The sequence below is a fragment of the Molothrus aeneus genome, chromosome 1 (genome assembly GCF_037042795.1).
Source record: "Molothrus aeneus isolate 106 chromosome 1, BPBGC_Maene_1.0, whole genome shotgun sequence".
NCBI classification, from domain to species: domain Eukaryota; kingdom Metazoa; phylum Chordata; class Aves; order Passeriformes; family Icteridae; genus Molothrus; species Molothrus aeneus.
The window spans coordinates 107,621,807-107,638,377 of NC_089646.1; the positions used below are offsets into that span (position 1 = coordinate 107,621,807).

The 16,571-nt window shown below is 41.4% G+C and overlaps 1 protein-coding gene across 1 annotated transcript in view; it reads right to left on the minus strand.

Annotated features, from left to right (window-relative positions):
- CHST9 (carbohydrate sulfotransferase 9) overlaps nt 1–3,669 on the minus strand; it is an 86,665-nt gene extending 82,996 nt beyond the window's left edge. Inside the window, exons 1-2 of the mRNA XM_066562646.1 lie at nt 3,619–3,669; nt 3,418–3,518 (exon numbers count right to left, since the gene is read on the minus strand). The gene's annotated coding sequence lies outside the window, so the exon portion shown is untranslated. The remainder of the gene's footprint in view (nt 1–3,417; nt 3,519–3,618) is intronic.
- Nucleotides 3,670–16,571: the final 12,902 nt, after the last annotated feature.

Below are 16,571 nucleotides of genomic sequence, written 5' to 3' on the forward strand. Positions count from 1 at the left end.
AGATGTTTTTCTACTAGGTTAGTTTTGGTTTTGAGTGGAAAGAAGTTTGTAAAAGGAAACAGCAGTTCAAGGTGTTTTTCTTTTTTTTTGTTTTGAACCACCAAACACACCCTAAGGCAGATTCACTCCACCATCACAGTCACTGTAATTATCTTTGTATCAAGAGTTTACACGCTGCTTGCAATTAGTTTAATTTATTTAAATTTAATTTATATGAAACTGTGTTCTTCATTTATATGTTCACTAAGTTTTAAGATTAGTTTTAAACAAGAGTAACATTACTTTAAATTAAGAAGACTGATTTTAGCTCAGGTTAGAAACTAAATACATAAGATCCAACTATTCTGCTACCTTATAAGATTTTAAAGACTTTTCAGCTTGAATGAGTAGTTTAATTTATTTAACACAGTGATTTGTAAACCTCATATGAAAAAATTACAGTGACATTTAAAAAAGTCTGCATCTATGAGTCTTCTAGAAGAACTTGAAAAATGGCTGCACAACACTGACAAATTTTCTTCTTTCGTATTAAAAAGCAATGGTCGTGGATTACACTCTCAGGCAACCTGGGCAAGAGGAAATACCTGCAAATATTCTTTAATCAAGATAAATGCTTTCTCGTAGCTGTGAAAAGCCAAGAAGCTGTTACTTTCAACCCAAGTATTTTCAAAAGAGATCAGCCATATCCAGACATAGGTTCAGCATCCCTACTTAAGCTGTGAATCCTTTTTTTTTTGCTTCTAGTTCTGGGGGACATGGCTTTCCTGGGTTTTACCTTGACCATCCTTGCTGGATGGTTCTTGCTATGAGGGAACTAATGTAGCCTGAGAAACTGCTCTGTGCCTTCCACCTATGCTGAACTAGATTCTTGCTTTTGGCCAACATCATCCCCATCTCTTTGGGATTTATGGACCCCAACGTCCCCACCTGTTTGAACTCAAGCTATGCACCCCAAAATTTCAAGTTCTTTTGAGTACTGGAGAGAGACTACTGCATATCCTTATCCATCATGGGGAAGCAGCTAAATCTGGCAGACAATAGCACTATGTGCCTTAGATGACAAACACAGCAAAAATTTAGAAATTTTACAGGTCTATAGTCATTCACTTCTGAGTCCAAATTGTTTAACATTTGTTAAATATTAAGAATTTCAAGAATCCTCATTTTACTGATATAAAAGCCTTGCATTTTCCCCATTGTATTTTGGGATCAAATAGGTTCATTCCTGTAGAGAGCCAACAAGAACAATTGAAATAACACAGTCACCCAAAAATGGGGAAGAGTGTACCTCCTGCTTTTGGCATGATTCCTCCTTTCAGTACATCATCCAATTTGTCTTCCTTTCAATCAAATATACCTGCAGCTGAGGAGAGGCACCTCAGCACTCAGGTACCATTCCTAGCTCCTTCCTATTCTAGACCACACAAAACCAATGGCATCTGGTCAGTATGTTTGGCTAACTTTAGATTTCCTTGCCACTGTTACCCTCACCATCATCTAGTTTCAAAATCAAGGACATACAAATGCAAAACATTAGGTTGCTGCCTATTTAGAAACCTTTCCTTTTAATTTCAGCTTTTTTTCCTTCACTTGGAAGTAAAGAATATCAAGATGCAGGGTTAACCAGCAAAATTCAGATGAAAAAACCCAGACAATGTTTATAATGGTCAAAACATTCATATTACTGTGGGATACTACAAATTCCCACCCACTCAGTATCTCCTTAGACACAACTGAATTAATGAAAACAAAATGAAAAAAAAAAAACACAGAAAGCTACTGCAACTGCACAATTTTGGTTTTTTTTTGGTGTTTTTCATTTTCTTCCCTCCATCCTTACCTCAAGAAGCACTACATTTTCGGATACCTCCAGTGGAGTGATCATGGCAAGAAAATTTTGCAGTGAGGAATGTTCTGCTGGACACTGGCCCAGCTTACTTTCAGCTCAGTCAGTAGAAGGAAGAAAGGATATCTTCTCACTTCAATGCTCCCCCTCCTCCCTCATTTCTCATCTGTTAGCTCATGTCCTACTTCACACACAGATGATCCTCCAGGATCACCTTTCCACTGCCCACATCTCAACTTTCTGGCTTCACAACGACTGGCACAAGGCAGAGCTCCAGCTCCAAACAATGCTTGCACAGTTCCTCATATCAGGCAGTACTACTTTTTGTTCTGGTTTATTACAGAGGTTGCTAGAAACAAACATACAGTATTTGCCTTTTCCTATCTCCAAGCAAATTAAGCTGAGTGTTATGGCTGGGTGAAGTCAAAGGCCTTACAGAAATTTGAATTAACTGAGTAAGCAGATCAAGACAGTCAAACAGTGGTGCTGAGAAACTGTTTGACTGTCTTGGCTGTCTTTTGTAAAAATTAAAAAAACACTGAGACAACCAACCCCTCACCAAACACCCCCCAGATAAACAAAACAAAAACAAACAGCAAAGCCCAAACCAAACCAAAATTCCCATAAGGGAGTTTTTCCTGTCCATAGAAATTTAATAGGGGTATATAGACAGCATACGGGCCCACTGTTACATCAGTCCTGCTGACACCTCAGCAACTTCTTCATCTGAAGAGTTGCTTATAAGAAGGCTGTGTAAAAGTATAATTGAAGACACCATCTGGCCTGCACAACTTTTATTACTGGCAATAACAGAAGATTACTACCTACCAACACTGCAAATCAAGTTGAGAGAGTCCATAAGACACAAATAATGAAATATTTTTTTATGAAATATATAGGGATTTCTCTTCAAAGGAGAGACCTGTTTTCATCAAAGTGAGTATTCTTACTCACCCACCACCAATTATTAAACAATAAAGCCCCTTTAAAAAATAGAGCTTAAAATTTTGAAATTTTAATTGCAGTCAGGAAATTCCAAACATCAACATCACCAAAGTAACTTCCCACCCAGTCAACTTGTACATATTTAACATTTTTCAACCTCACTCTCCCTCATTATATAGCAGACCACAATGTTGTTATAGCAATTACATTTTGTTTTAAATGTACTTCATAGCACACAACATACTATACAAAATTAATAACACGGCAAAGAAAATATGGTTTGCATTTGATTTTGCCATTTTAATCCATTAACATCACTAGTTCCTCATTATCCTTTTGATATATTTCCAAAGGAAAAAATCCATTTAAATGAAACAATGGGCATAAGTTAGACTCTGCTTCTGAGAACACGCACACCATTTACCTGGTCCTACCCCTCCACCATAAATCCTGCTAAACTTCAGACGAGTTGGTTTAATGCACATAGCAACTTGCCTCAGACACCTGCAGATTGATTTAAAGCTGCAGTTTTAGACAAACAAAAGTTATGCTTGTGTTAAGAACAGATAAATCCCATGTGTATGCAGGCTGACACATCAGCATCATGGAAAGTTTTGGCTACTTACAGGCAGCAGAGAAGACACTGAATGCATCAGGTCTGGAACTTCACCAGTTCACCAGGATATTCAGTTTCAAGGGTTTCATCCTACAGCTGCTGGACATCTTGCTTCAAAAAGGAAAAATCATTATTATTCTCAGTAACATTTGCCAGTCAGGACTGAGGGACCTCAGCAGAAAAAGGCAAGTATGGCATGCTTAGCTCTTACCTGTCTGTAGCACTCCTGGGAGTCAGCGAGCAGTCCCATGGAAGTCACCTGGATTTTGGGAAGTTAAACAAAAACACTGCTCACAAGACAGCAACTTGATGGCTCTCAGTCTTCTAACAGGATTATAGGTGGGATTTCTTCCCACTGTCAGGATAAGGAACATCAGCAAAAGCACAGTGTCAAAGCCAGATCTTCCCTTTTTTGAACTGTTGAAACGACATGGTCTTGTTTACGGGCTGCAGTGAACCGAGGGGCTATCAGCATGCCTACAAGACCCGCAGCCTGCCCCAGTCATTCACTCTACTGCTAGAAAACGCACAGGCAAAATACCAGTCCATTTTTTTTTATTTTGGAGACGTGCCACGAATTCCCGATTCCTGGTGTGTGACGAAGGAGGGGGGTGTGTGTGGCTGTAGGGAGTCAGCAGAAAAGTTGCTCGGTGCGCCGCAGCGAGGGCTCTGCGATCCCCTCAACTTCTGAGGACCCCGCAGCCCCTGGGGGCAGCTCCCGGCGCTAATCCCCTCTCCAGGGACACGCCGGGGCTGACCCTCATCCCGCAGGGCCGGTCCGCGCTGAAGGCACCGGGACGGCCGCGCCGCCGCCTCCGGCTCCGCCGCTCCGCGTCCCGGCGCCGCGAGGCTGGGCGGTGCCGGGGGGAGCGGCTGCTGCCGGGGCCGCGGGAGAGAGAGGTCGGCCGCAAGCTCGCCCACCCTCCCGCCCGTCCCAGGTGGGTGCCCGGCGGCAGCCCCTCACCTGCCCGCCGCTCCCGCCGCTCCCGGGAGGCGCTGCCGCCGCGGCGCCTACACACAAACTTTCCTGGCCAAACTTTGGGGCCGGGCGGGCTGGGGAGGGGCCCCGCGGGCAGGGACACCCCCGGGCGCAGCGGGCGGGTCCCCGCGGGGCAGGTGAGTCCCCCCGGCCACCCCCGTGTGCGCCCGCTCCGCCCGTGGCATCGCGCTCCCTCCCCGCCGCCCGCAGAGGAAGAGCTTTGCTCAAAGGTTTTGTTTGCTGTTACATATCCAGGGGTAGCTCTCCCCGTGCTAGCGAATAAATATGTCTAAGCTGCCAGGGAGAGGCAGCTCATAGCTTTAATTAGCTACTAAAACAGGTAGTGTAGAAACTTTATTGTCGTCTATGGGAAACAGGATGACAGAGAAAAATGTTTAATTAGTGCTTATTGGAGCTTCACGTGTGCCTTGCAAACCTTATGTGCTTATTGTGACAATAGACCAACCATGTAGATAAATGGCATTATCTCTCTTTAACGGGAATATCGCTTGGCTTACATTTCTTCAGGGGAGTCCTTGAAGAAATAGCCCTTAGCCGTTACTACGGTGAGGTAAGCACGGAGGAGTTCTGACTTCCCAAAGCCGCGCTCAAACGACTTCTGTCCGTCTTCCTTTGGGCATTTCGCTGCAGGGCTGTGTTCCTAGAACTACCCCAGCAGACGGATACTTCTAAAAGGCTTCCTGATTCACTGCCCCATTGCTCACTTACGGCATCGAGGCCTCTCCCGGAGTAACAGTAATGTAACCATTCATGTTTTTGCAACATCTTTTACTCCAACAGGTTTCAAATCTTCTCACGCACTGTTGAGACACACGCAGGGATCTCTTCCCCAGCCAGCAGCACCGCCTTCGGCAGGAAGCTGAGCAACGCCCACCAGCCGAAATCTAGTGCTTCAGAGCAAAGGGTAGAGAGCGGGGTGCTGCTCAGATTTCCAAGGAGGGTTAACTAGGCAGAGAGCGTAATTACCCTGTCCAAAGCTTAGATGTTCGTTGAAAAGTGCTCCAGGATCTGTAACAGGCATAGGCAGCCAAGACCTGCGTGCAGGAGCATTCCCTTGGATTTTCAATCCAGGTGCTAAACTGTCCTGTCCCTGCTTAGTTTGGGTTGTGTGAATACATATAACCTCACCGTGGTGCTATACATTTTCTCTAGTTTATCTCACTTAAGGGTTTCCCTAGCCACACAGTTCATTATAGGAGCTAGCAGCTCAGAGAAATCCTAGGGAGAGAAGATTTTTCCCTTAAACCCAATCATGGATCCATTTTAAAGTTCTAGTGAGTAATGACCATCCCTCACACCCGTAGCTTGTCTGGCTGCCTAGTAAGATTTAAAAGGGGAGGAGGGAGAGTGTGAAGTAAAATATGACATTTTTTTGCTATTTCAGGAGAGTTGAGCATATTTCCCCTTTTAGATGACCTGGCAGGGATGTGATCCCATGTTAACCATATGCCTTAACAACAAAAAATGCAACCTCATATTTAAATTACAGATCTATTAGTCCCTGATGGCCAGTGAGATTTTAGAGAAAAACAACATGCCAACTGAATTTTAGTTTCCTGATGTAATACACTCAGAAGATTGTAATGAAGGTCACTGAAGCTTCTAGTAAGGATATACAGATTAACCTTCCAGGTGTTGTAGATTTAATTTCACTCAGTAAGTGCATGCAGCAAACATATTTCTTCAGATTGATCTACTCAGGCTGTATCCATCAACTAAATAAACTTATATATAACACTGAATAGATCAGATGTCTTTATTTTTATTTTTCTTCAGTTAGTGGAATAAATTAATTGCTTTGGGATAAAGCCAAGTCTTGTTTTACAACTTAGTTAAAAAAAAACAACCAAACAAGAAAACCCCCAAACCACAAAGAACTCCAGACTAGTGCACTTAGTTTTGATAATACTTGTTCCATACAGATTGTCCTGGTGCAGAGGGTATAGTCCAGCTATTGATATAAGAATCTTTACCGGATTAAAGATTAAAAATTCAACATGCAGGTGAAATTAGACACTGGATTAGGAAGCTCATCAACTACGTAATTGTAATCAGCACCTTCTGAAGCCTGACACGTAGCAAAAAAGAAGCAAATTACAAAAGGGTGGCGGCACTCTGTCTGTGGCAGCAGGGCTGGTGTGGAGCCAGCGCCTACATCAGAAACTCTGTTCTTGGCAGGTTTCTGCATGTTTCCCATGAATTCTGGTAGACAAGTAGCTCAAGAGTTAAAGAAGCAGCATCATCCTCTGAAAGCAGTGAGACAGCAGCCAGGTGGTGATGCCTTCTCACAGGAACAGGAGCGGTCAGTGCACTTAGAGAAGAAAGGTAACAGGTTGTGAATCCAAACTGCAACCTGCCAAAAATTAGAGGTCAATTTGCTGAAATAAAACCGCCTTTACTCCGCAATAAGACCAACTTAGGCTCTTTACACACTTCCTGTGTAGATTTTCAAGAACAGCCATTGAGGAAAGTATGGTGTGGAGGGTAGGTAGGTCACAGTAACCCACACTCAGAGCTGCTTCTCCATGGACTGTGCACTGTGTATGGTCCCTAAATTTGTGGGTGCTCAAACCATGGGGCAGAAACCATATATATCATTGCTGTAATTTGTCAAGAAACCCCTCTCACTTGCTGAGCTTTCCACCCAGCCTGGGTTTCCATTTTTCATTTTTCAAAATTTTCTGCAAAGCTAGAGCAGCCATCTGCACAGATACACACATTTCAAGGCGTCAGAATTTGAGATTCTTATGTTTAAAGAAAAATGTAATATAAAGGCCCTGGCTCACGTAGCAGGGCCTGTTTGGCCTGATCTTTTTCCAAAGGGGAAGGAATAGACCTTCAGAGACATTTTTAGATTAGCCAAATTCATTCCAAGTGTTGTTATCATTTGCTGCACTGACTTTTAGGACGGGCCACACTGGCATAGTTTCAGCGTGTTATATATAAATATAGAGCCCATTAAACAAGCCTTTGGTGATTAAAAACGTTTTATCATTATGAAGGTGTCTTTTGCTCCAGGGTAAAAACTATTCAGCAAGTAGTTTCATTTTATTTCCTTGAGCTTTTTTCATTTTCAGCTAATTAGCTAGAAATACACCACCTAAAATATTCCCCTTTCCTCAGTTAGGAGGCTGAAATTTGCCTCTACCAAGCATTGCTATAGGGCATTTGCTTTGTTCTTTAAAAAAACTACTAGCAACTTGGTATAAAATTCATTTGCTCAGTAACTGGTGTGCCGGAGTAATTATCAAAGCCTTTCTAGCCAAGCTGTGTGCTCATTCAAAAATATTAGGCAATTCAAAATGTCTGTGGTTCTTCAGCTGTTACAAAGTTTTGTTTTTAAGTAGTCTCCAAAAACTTGACTTAAACACTTCAATGAGTTGACTGTGAAGCTATTTTATCCTAATGGGCTCCTGTTCTCAGAAGACAGCCAAAAGTAAACAGTAGCAGCAAATTTTTTTTTTCCAAAGGTCGATACATTATCTTACTCCAATTCCAAAATGTTCTTCAAATAGCAGATGCTTCTCTGTCAAGTGCTGCAGGGCTACAAGATGCCTTAGGATATCCTGAAAAATTTATTTCTGAAAGAAAAGTGAATTAATTCTGTATTTGAGTGACTGGTGAGGAATTCCATTAACAGGTGTGAATGGAAAGGTGGAGATTAGCTCCCCTTCTCTTACCCCCTCTGCCCTAGCTCTGGGTGAACAGGTTTATGTGAGTATTCATGCTGTTATATGATGCATTTATATCTTAGAGGAGGTATCCAGTTTTACAGGCTCCATGCATAGAGCCTTTTCAAGACAAGACTGGACAGACCCCTGAGCATCCTGGCCTGACCCCATGGCTGACTCACTCATGTGCTGCAGGTGGGACCGCAGGTTTCCTGTGATCCTGTCCTGTGTGAGTTCTCCTGTGCTGTCTTCCTGGATAGCCCATCTAAAAATCAGGAGGTCACACTTTCCCCAAAGTGGTCTCATCTCACTACAGAAACAGGGTTTGAATGCCTTCTACAGAATCACAGAGTGCAAATGCATTAATGAGGTCCTTAACTCTGTTGAAATGTGGTTTGTAAAGGAGGAAGTTCCTCTGAAAAAAAAAGGAAGCCTGTTCTTCCAGGCCTTTTGCAATATGTTTGTAAAAGCTGTGTAACATTGTAATTTCTAGTTTGTCTTATTCTAGAGAAGAGGAAACGTTCATCTTTGTTCCACCAAATAATACTTGATTATGGTGCCTCCTGGAAGAGAATAGCCTATTGTACCAGAGTGCTAAGCTGGGAGACAGTTTCTTTGGTCTATCAGTTCTTGGTATCAAAGTGGTCACACAAAATGAGTTGAAAAAAACCCTTAACTGTGTGGTTTAAATGCTTTAAAAGCATCAATAAAGATCTTGAAGGTGATGTTCTTGTCTTCCAATTTTCACTAAGGGTTACTGCTGATCTTCTCCATCCTCACTGTGGCATCTAGATTTCTCAGCTACAACTGGCTGCTCTTAGATATTACAAAGACTGAAAAACAAACCTTACAAAAACCTCTTTTAGACCAATTTTACCATCTTTCACATGACTACTAAATGTCAGAGAAGTAGATTCTACATGTTGCCCTTTGGTCTCTACACATCCCCTGAATGTGAGACAAACAAAATTCCCTTATTCCCAACACCACGCTTGACAGTACAGAGTTCTGCACTAATTCAACATCTGTTGACAAGCTGTCTATATAAATCGACAGAGAAACAAACTGATTAATGAAACTGGGGGTACCTCCAAAGAAATTCACAATCTGTTTAAATAAGACACCATACCAGTAAATATGTAATTCCAATGTTCTGGTTCCCCTTGCACCCTAAAATATCTGGAATAAAAAGTAGAAATATAGTGACATGACAGTCTGGCAGCTGTCCTGAAGCTAAAGGAGGACTGAATGAAATAAAACAGGATGGTTTTTTTCTTCACCAGTATCAGCATTGTGTTGAATGTTTGCAATGCTTATTAAGACCAATGGACATATCTTGAACCCATTCTGACAGCTTGGAATCAAACACTGAGCAAATTATGACATTATGATATTCATATGTGCCAGGAAAAAAAAAAGTTCCTCAGAAATTCTGGGACAAGTGAAGATGGAAAGCAGAATAAATACTAGGCAGACTGACAAACATAGTATTTAAGAGACAGAAAAAGAACTAGAGATTAAAACATTATCCAAAATCTAATGTGAACATTAGTTCCAAGTGTTTGGTTGTTGTGTAATTGTTCACATATGGCTTAGTACTGTCCCATGCTTTTGCACCTCCACAAGGTATTATTACAGTGTCAGTCGAAGGAAAATGAGGTCAAATATTCTATACTGGATATAGGACACATGCTGGCCAGCCTAAGATTTGCAAGAAATTTCACTGCTTATCACACACCTCCCTTTAGCTAGAAGCTGAGGTACATATAAAAAAAAGACAGTTTTTGGGGGCACAACTGAGATGCTTAACCTATTATTGCCTATTTTATACAAAAAAATATTCTCACAGCTGGGTTTTTAGATGAAGATATTTTACTGACACAGCGGTGATTGCTCTGGTGGGTCGTCTTCTTTTAGATACAAAATTTTTGTCTAACTGTGCTAATGTAGGTAAATCTGCTGGCAGTATTTGATGGAATTGACCATCAAGTGGTGCTGTTAAACATAAGATCTAGCAGGGTAGATAAAGCTGCACATCTTGTTCTCTTAACCCTTTTCCTAGCCATGTCATTGTTTAGAATTGTGCTCCTCATTCCGGGAATGTCTTCATGAATTTGAAACTCTTCATTAAGATTGGGATTTGAGATGGATTTGGGAGTCAGCAGCATGCATGGGCAATAAAACTCTGCATCTTCATTACAGCATGATCAAGCTTTCCAAACACTAAAGTGTATAACTTCACACAGTAAATGGAAAAGTAGCCTGGGAAAACTAACATGCCTCTAATGTTGGACTGTTCAAAGAGAAAGAGATCTGGAAAAGCTGTGTCACCTCAGGCTGGGAACTAGGCTTGGAGCAATTCTGGAAACGTGGGTAATGGCAGAAAATTCTCTAGCCAGCGGCATTTCCCTCCTGTTGCATACCCACAGCCATTTCTCCTGCCCTCAGGCCCCACTGCTGCAAAATGCTGTAAAAAAAAAAGCAAGTGAATGCCATGATGGAGCCTCAGGATCATAAAATCCTAACACATCTCACAGGATTCCTGCTAATTTCCCTTGGCTCGGCTCAGCTCAACTGTATATAAACCATGCTCTCCAGGATTTGGCTTACTTTCTCTCAGTAATTAGGTTTCACAGGAAAGTTTTTCTTTATTTTTGGGAAACTTTTCCTCATAACCAATATAGTTTATTTCATGTGCTTTTCTTCTTTCTCTTTTCCCAAAGGACACAGGATAGTTCACTACCTTTTTTGTGAGAATGTTACATGGTAAATTCCTACCAAGGAAACTACTGCTCACAGCACATTGTTCCTTTAATAGGAAGCAATCATCCTTCATCCTATGTTTGAATTCTGCAATGAATTTATCTCACTCATTAATCCAGTGCAAGCCACCTTGTTTCTGTCTCTGTCTCATTGTAACCTGCTGAACAAAGGTGACTTTCTCAAGGATGTTTTAAATAACTCATTCTCCAGGATTTTCTTTAGGCTTTACACTACTAAACTCATCTTTTCCGGATGGTATCATAATTTCCTACCCTTCCATCTTTGGAATGAATGTAAGAACACTTAATAAGTAACTTGGGACAGATCATGAACTTCCACAAATACATCCATGCAGTGCTTTCATTGCTAGAGACTGCTACTCCACATCTGGAGAGGGGAATGTGAGGGGCTTGCATGACAATATTTGGAGGCAGGGGCAGGCAGGCTACAGGGATGGCTTCTGTGAGAAGCTGCTAGAAGCTTCCCCTATGTCTGACAGGGCTGATGCTTGCTGACTCCAGGACAGACCCACCACTGCCCAAGGCTGAGACCATCAGTGACAGTGGCAGCACTTCTGGGGTAACAGAGTTAAGAAGGGGAAAAAAAAGTTACTTCACAGAAGTAGGTTGTAGCTGGAAAACAGAGAAGGGAGAATATGTGAGAGGAACAACTCTTCAGACTTCCAGGTCAGTGCAGAAGAAGCGGGAGGTGCTCCAGGCACCAGAGCTGAGGTTCCCCTGCAGCCCGTGGTGCAGATCATGGTGAGGCAGCTGTGTCCCTGCAGCCCATGGAGACCCATGGTGGAGCAGAAACCCACCCAGAGCCTGTGCAGGACCCCCATGGGGACACAGTCTCCAGCACAGGCTTCCCATGGGGTCACCAGAGCAGGTGGATGCCTGGAGGAGACTGTGACCCCATGGGAAGCCTGTGCTGGAGCAGCCTCCTGGCAGGACCTGTGGAAACATGGAGAGAAGCCCACACTGGAGCAGGTTTGCTGGCAGGACTTGTGACCCTGAGGGACATATTCTCAGGTGCCTTTCCCAGCACACACCTGATCTGGGCTGCACAAATGGAGGGGTTGTTTATACTTGTTGTAAGTATTTTTTTAAAAAATGTGTGCTTGGGAATTTAATCTGATTTTGGAAATAGAAAGGCATTAATGTTTCTGTTTTGTAATTTTTGGGATTATCTAATTACTATAGGAAAACAGCGAAAGAATAAACAAGGCAGCCTGTTATTCTCTTGTTTGCTTTACAAATAAATGCTCTGCTTTGTAATTACTCCTTTAAAGCTAAATGCTTAGGTACAAAATATATTGCTTAGGAAAACTTTACAGTCATGGTTGCAAATATTTGACAGTACTTGTAGAACTAAAGCACAGATACCACTATTTATTTTGTTTATAAACGGTGAAGTTTTGATCAGTAGAGCTGGAAGTCTTTTTATTTTAATATTCGACAGGAGCAAGAAATGTGGGCCCTGTACACACATAGGAGCATCCTTGACCAAACATTTGTTCGTTGCCATCAAACTATTTTTTGATTGTATATATTAAAGTCAACACATGTGCAAGTCTATATGTATACATGATGCATTTATATCCAAGTCTTTTTGCATCTATGTGTTCCTTTGTTTGTCAAGATTTGCAAGTCATCTACAAAGAGCTTAGCTTATAAAAACAATTGAAAATTCCAGCAGTGAATTAAAATAGCAGGAATTTTTGTTTGTTTTCCTTAATCTCAAATTGGTGTGAGGTGCACCGTTGCTGCTTGTGTCAGTGTAATAACACTGACTGCAAAGTTATGTTTTCAAAAGCAAATAGATTGAAGTAGTCAGGATTTTCAGGCTAATCTACAGTTAAAAAAACTCCATATGTTAGGTAGTTTACAGGGAAGCCATTATTAGCAAATCCCACAGACACCCTGCTGTCAGTGGTCCATACATGGCACAGAACCAAATACATTCTATCACTACAGTTTGGATTTATTAACCTAGAAGTTCAGAGCTCCACAACATGAAATTCCTGTTGTGTCTGCAGCCAGATTTTTCACCTGTGATTCCTCTTCTCCCAGTCCAGAACCAACACAAAATTACTGCCACCTCCCTTTTTCCAGGTGGACTAACTTGCCAGCTGCTGGTAGCCAGCTGTGAAACAACCAGTTTTATACAGTGGACAGCCCCCAAAGCATCAAAAGGAACAAAGACGATGGAAAAATTCAGGCTCTCACTGAATGACCAGTCTTACTATCACCAGCTGCCAATTTACATTGGGACAGGGGAGAGAAGAGAGGGTTTAGTAAAGGAAATAAATTATATTTAGCAAATGAGATAGGGGGAAGTTTTTTTCCTTCAGATAATCTTTCCTTTCAAAGTATCTGCATACATGCTTTTAGAGTATGTTTTTAATATAGGGGTAATTTATCCTCTATAGGCAGTCAGAATAAATGAGTTGACAGAGTTTGCTCAGGCCTCCTTGTCCCCAGTAAGTGTATGCATAATGCTGTAATACTATTCTGGGTCTGCAGTCTGAAGTTACAATTTCCATTCTGCCACCCTTCCAGCAAAATGAGGCCTCTCATTTATCTACATTAGATCATGGTTTGCAATTTATAGATCAACTTCAAATAAAATGTGGGAAATTCACCTTATAACATAAGTGTTTCTTGTATTCAGCGCCTGCCTTCATTATGGTGCATTCTGTAGCAGCTGCCTGTAAAGATTACATTGTATAGAAAAAGAGACTTCTAAGCCATCAAAGAGGACTGAATTCAATCCTTTAAGAAGATGATGAGAGCACGAAACCTGGTCATTTTCAATAGCTGAATTACAACACCTTTCAGGTATTATACTTGCCCCTGAACATCCTTTTTCATTTCTGCATTGTTATGTTCACACTTTCTGCTTCACTAAGGTCTATTCTTCCCCTAGCTTAGTGTTAGAAAGCCAGAACTGCCACCATTACCTTTGTCACCACCACCACCACCACCACCACAAGATGGGATAATTTGACAGCAAAAGCTGCTGTATCAAGTACATGCAATTTAGTATCCTGAAGTGAACAGATAAAGTGTATTCTCCATCCTGTATGGTAGTATACAGTGTATGGATAGGTTCAATATTCAGACCAAATGGCTTTCTTCTAGTCACCAGGACCACAAAGACTGATGCTTTATAACAAATGTTTTCCCTCTAAATGTGATAATGAAATATCTTGTATTCCAAAAATACACACTTTTGCATTTGAGGTTATATAAAGCCCTGATCAGAGCATGTCAACGAATTTCACATTTCTGATTTTTTACTGCATACAGTAATCTTGTAAATCAGCACAAGTATTTTTAAATGTTTACACACAGCTATTGCAAAAGCTATGGGGAACACATGTCATGGCAAAAGTAGCAGTTTATGGTGCTAGGAGAATGAGAACCTGTTGCCAACTAAGAGCTTCTAATGGTTACAGGTAGGGCATTTTGTTCTGACATGTCTGTGCTCTCCTGCATGAGCATGAGTAGCTGTCAGGTTAATGCTGCCAAAACCTTTGGGATAAGAGTCCTGAGGCCAGAGGTGGCTGTGTCTCACTGCCGTCACCCAGCCCAGTGCCCTCCTCCACATTCATAGAGACCAAGTCACTATTTCCACAGAGACTGGCAGCCACTGCAATTCCTTGCTGCATCCTCTTTGAGAGCACCTAGATCTTTATCTGTTTCTCAGAGGGAGTGTAAGCCCAGCTGATGCTATGACTATTCAGAATTTCCCTTTAGCTGTTGTCAATCCCTTTCTCAAGCAGTGAAGGAAGAGATCCTCAGGCTCTCTCCCATGAGATAGCAGCCAGCCAGGAAGCCAGTATAAAAAGTTTAAGAGTTTACCATTACACCTAACTATCAAATGCTAAGTGTTTAATGGAATTGCAAGGGAAAAAATATTTTAACCGTGAATAACTAACCCCACATTTAATCATCCCTGTGTAAATCTCCAGGATCCCTTCTGAGTCTGACAGGACAGCCCTAGAATTACCTCATTTAGCAGAGCCCCACATAAGAAATGGGGTGCATGCTCAGGAGGATGGTGTCTCTATCTAAAGGTTAAGGTATACAAAAAGATTTCAGGAGCTTGAGGAAGAAAATTAGTGTGTGAACATGAAAACCTGAGGAAGGAATGATGAAATTAATTACCAGACTAAAGGAAAAATGAAGAAGCATGAAGAAAAACAATTAGTAGTTGAAAATGTTCTTGAGTCCAGTAACCTTGGAGAATGCATTGAGCTAGTGGTTGCTGCCACTTTAGGCAATTATTGGATATCATATAAACCTTTTTTCAAACAAAGACAGAATTGTTTATGTTTTCGGAAGCAGCCATCAATAGTGAAATTAAATATCTGAATGAATGCAGGAGCATGTTCTAATAAAACATGAAGGAAGTAATCAGGGAAGATTATCTGTCTTGTCAGTGCGATATTTAGCAGTGATACAAAAGAAACTTGTTGCCAATGTACTTTCCTTTTTGCAAGCTGATCCTATATAGTATAATATTAAATGGCAGAGACTCTTAAAGAGTTTAAATGCTTCTCTGCAGGACAGAGCTGAACACACGCATAAAACTGAGATTTATATTAGATTACTAAAATGGTTACTCTTAATGCCAAACCAGGGTGTCCTGGGATTGGCAATAACTTCCCATGATTGCTCAGAACAGCCTATAGTCATGACCTGAATTGGAGTCTGATGAGTTGCAGAGAAGCAAGGCTTTGTACCCTGGACTAAAGAAAAGCATCGCTTGACCAACCCAGGACAGAAATTCAGCACCCACTTTCAACCCACTGATCTTTTTTTCCTTGTCTCCAGGGGAAAAAAAGGAATTATGGCAGTGTGCACCTACAAAATGTTGCCTCTGTCTGGAGGTCCTTGGTACAAATTCCCATGCAGAGAGCTAAAAAGGAGGTCACTGCTTGCAACTGCAACCTTACACTGTACCCTGGATACAAATAACACCCAGCAACACAATACAGCCTTGCCTGCTACTGTAGCTCAGCAGATGGAGGAGCTGCTAAGCTTAGCTTGCAGGATTGAGAAATGGATTTTTTCTTTTATGAGCAAAACCATGTGCAGATGAACTGAGGATCACCTACAGATCACAGAAATAAAATCTATTACTTAGCAATTTTTTAGGTCAACATACTACATGTCACTCTGTTCTCTCATCTCTTTTCTGCTTATTTTATTCCAGTAACTTGTTTGCTTGCTTTTCTGCTGCACTCCAGAACTTAATTTTAGCAACTGGAGTTGGTGGGGCTTGCTCAGAAAGCCTCCCAAATTTACTATTGCTCATCTTTAATGAGACAGCTTAAGAGAGATAGTACAATATATTTGCTTATAATTTCACATGGTTTTCCTGTGCTTTTATTGTAAGAGGGATTTGTATCAAAAACCTAAAAATAAACCACAGAGGCCTGTGTCAAAGCTTTACTGTGAAGCTTTGATGCAAACATCTGCTTCTCAATACGTTCTTCCTGAAATCTAAGAAGGGTATTTTAACAGTTTCAGCTATTGCACACTTTGTATTTAAATTCAAATGACTTTGTACACTCAAGTTGCTACCGTGAGGTGGTAACCATTTTAGTTACCATCTCCACACCTCTAGGCCCATTAGATATAGATCTGTTTGAACCTCTAGGCAGGGCCCTAAATCCCTGAAATACCAATAGAACAACTTTTCTGGCATGACACGTTCAGA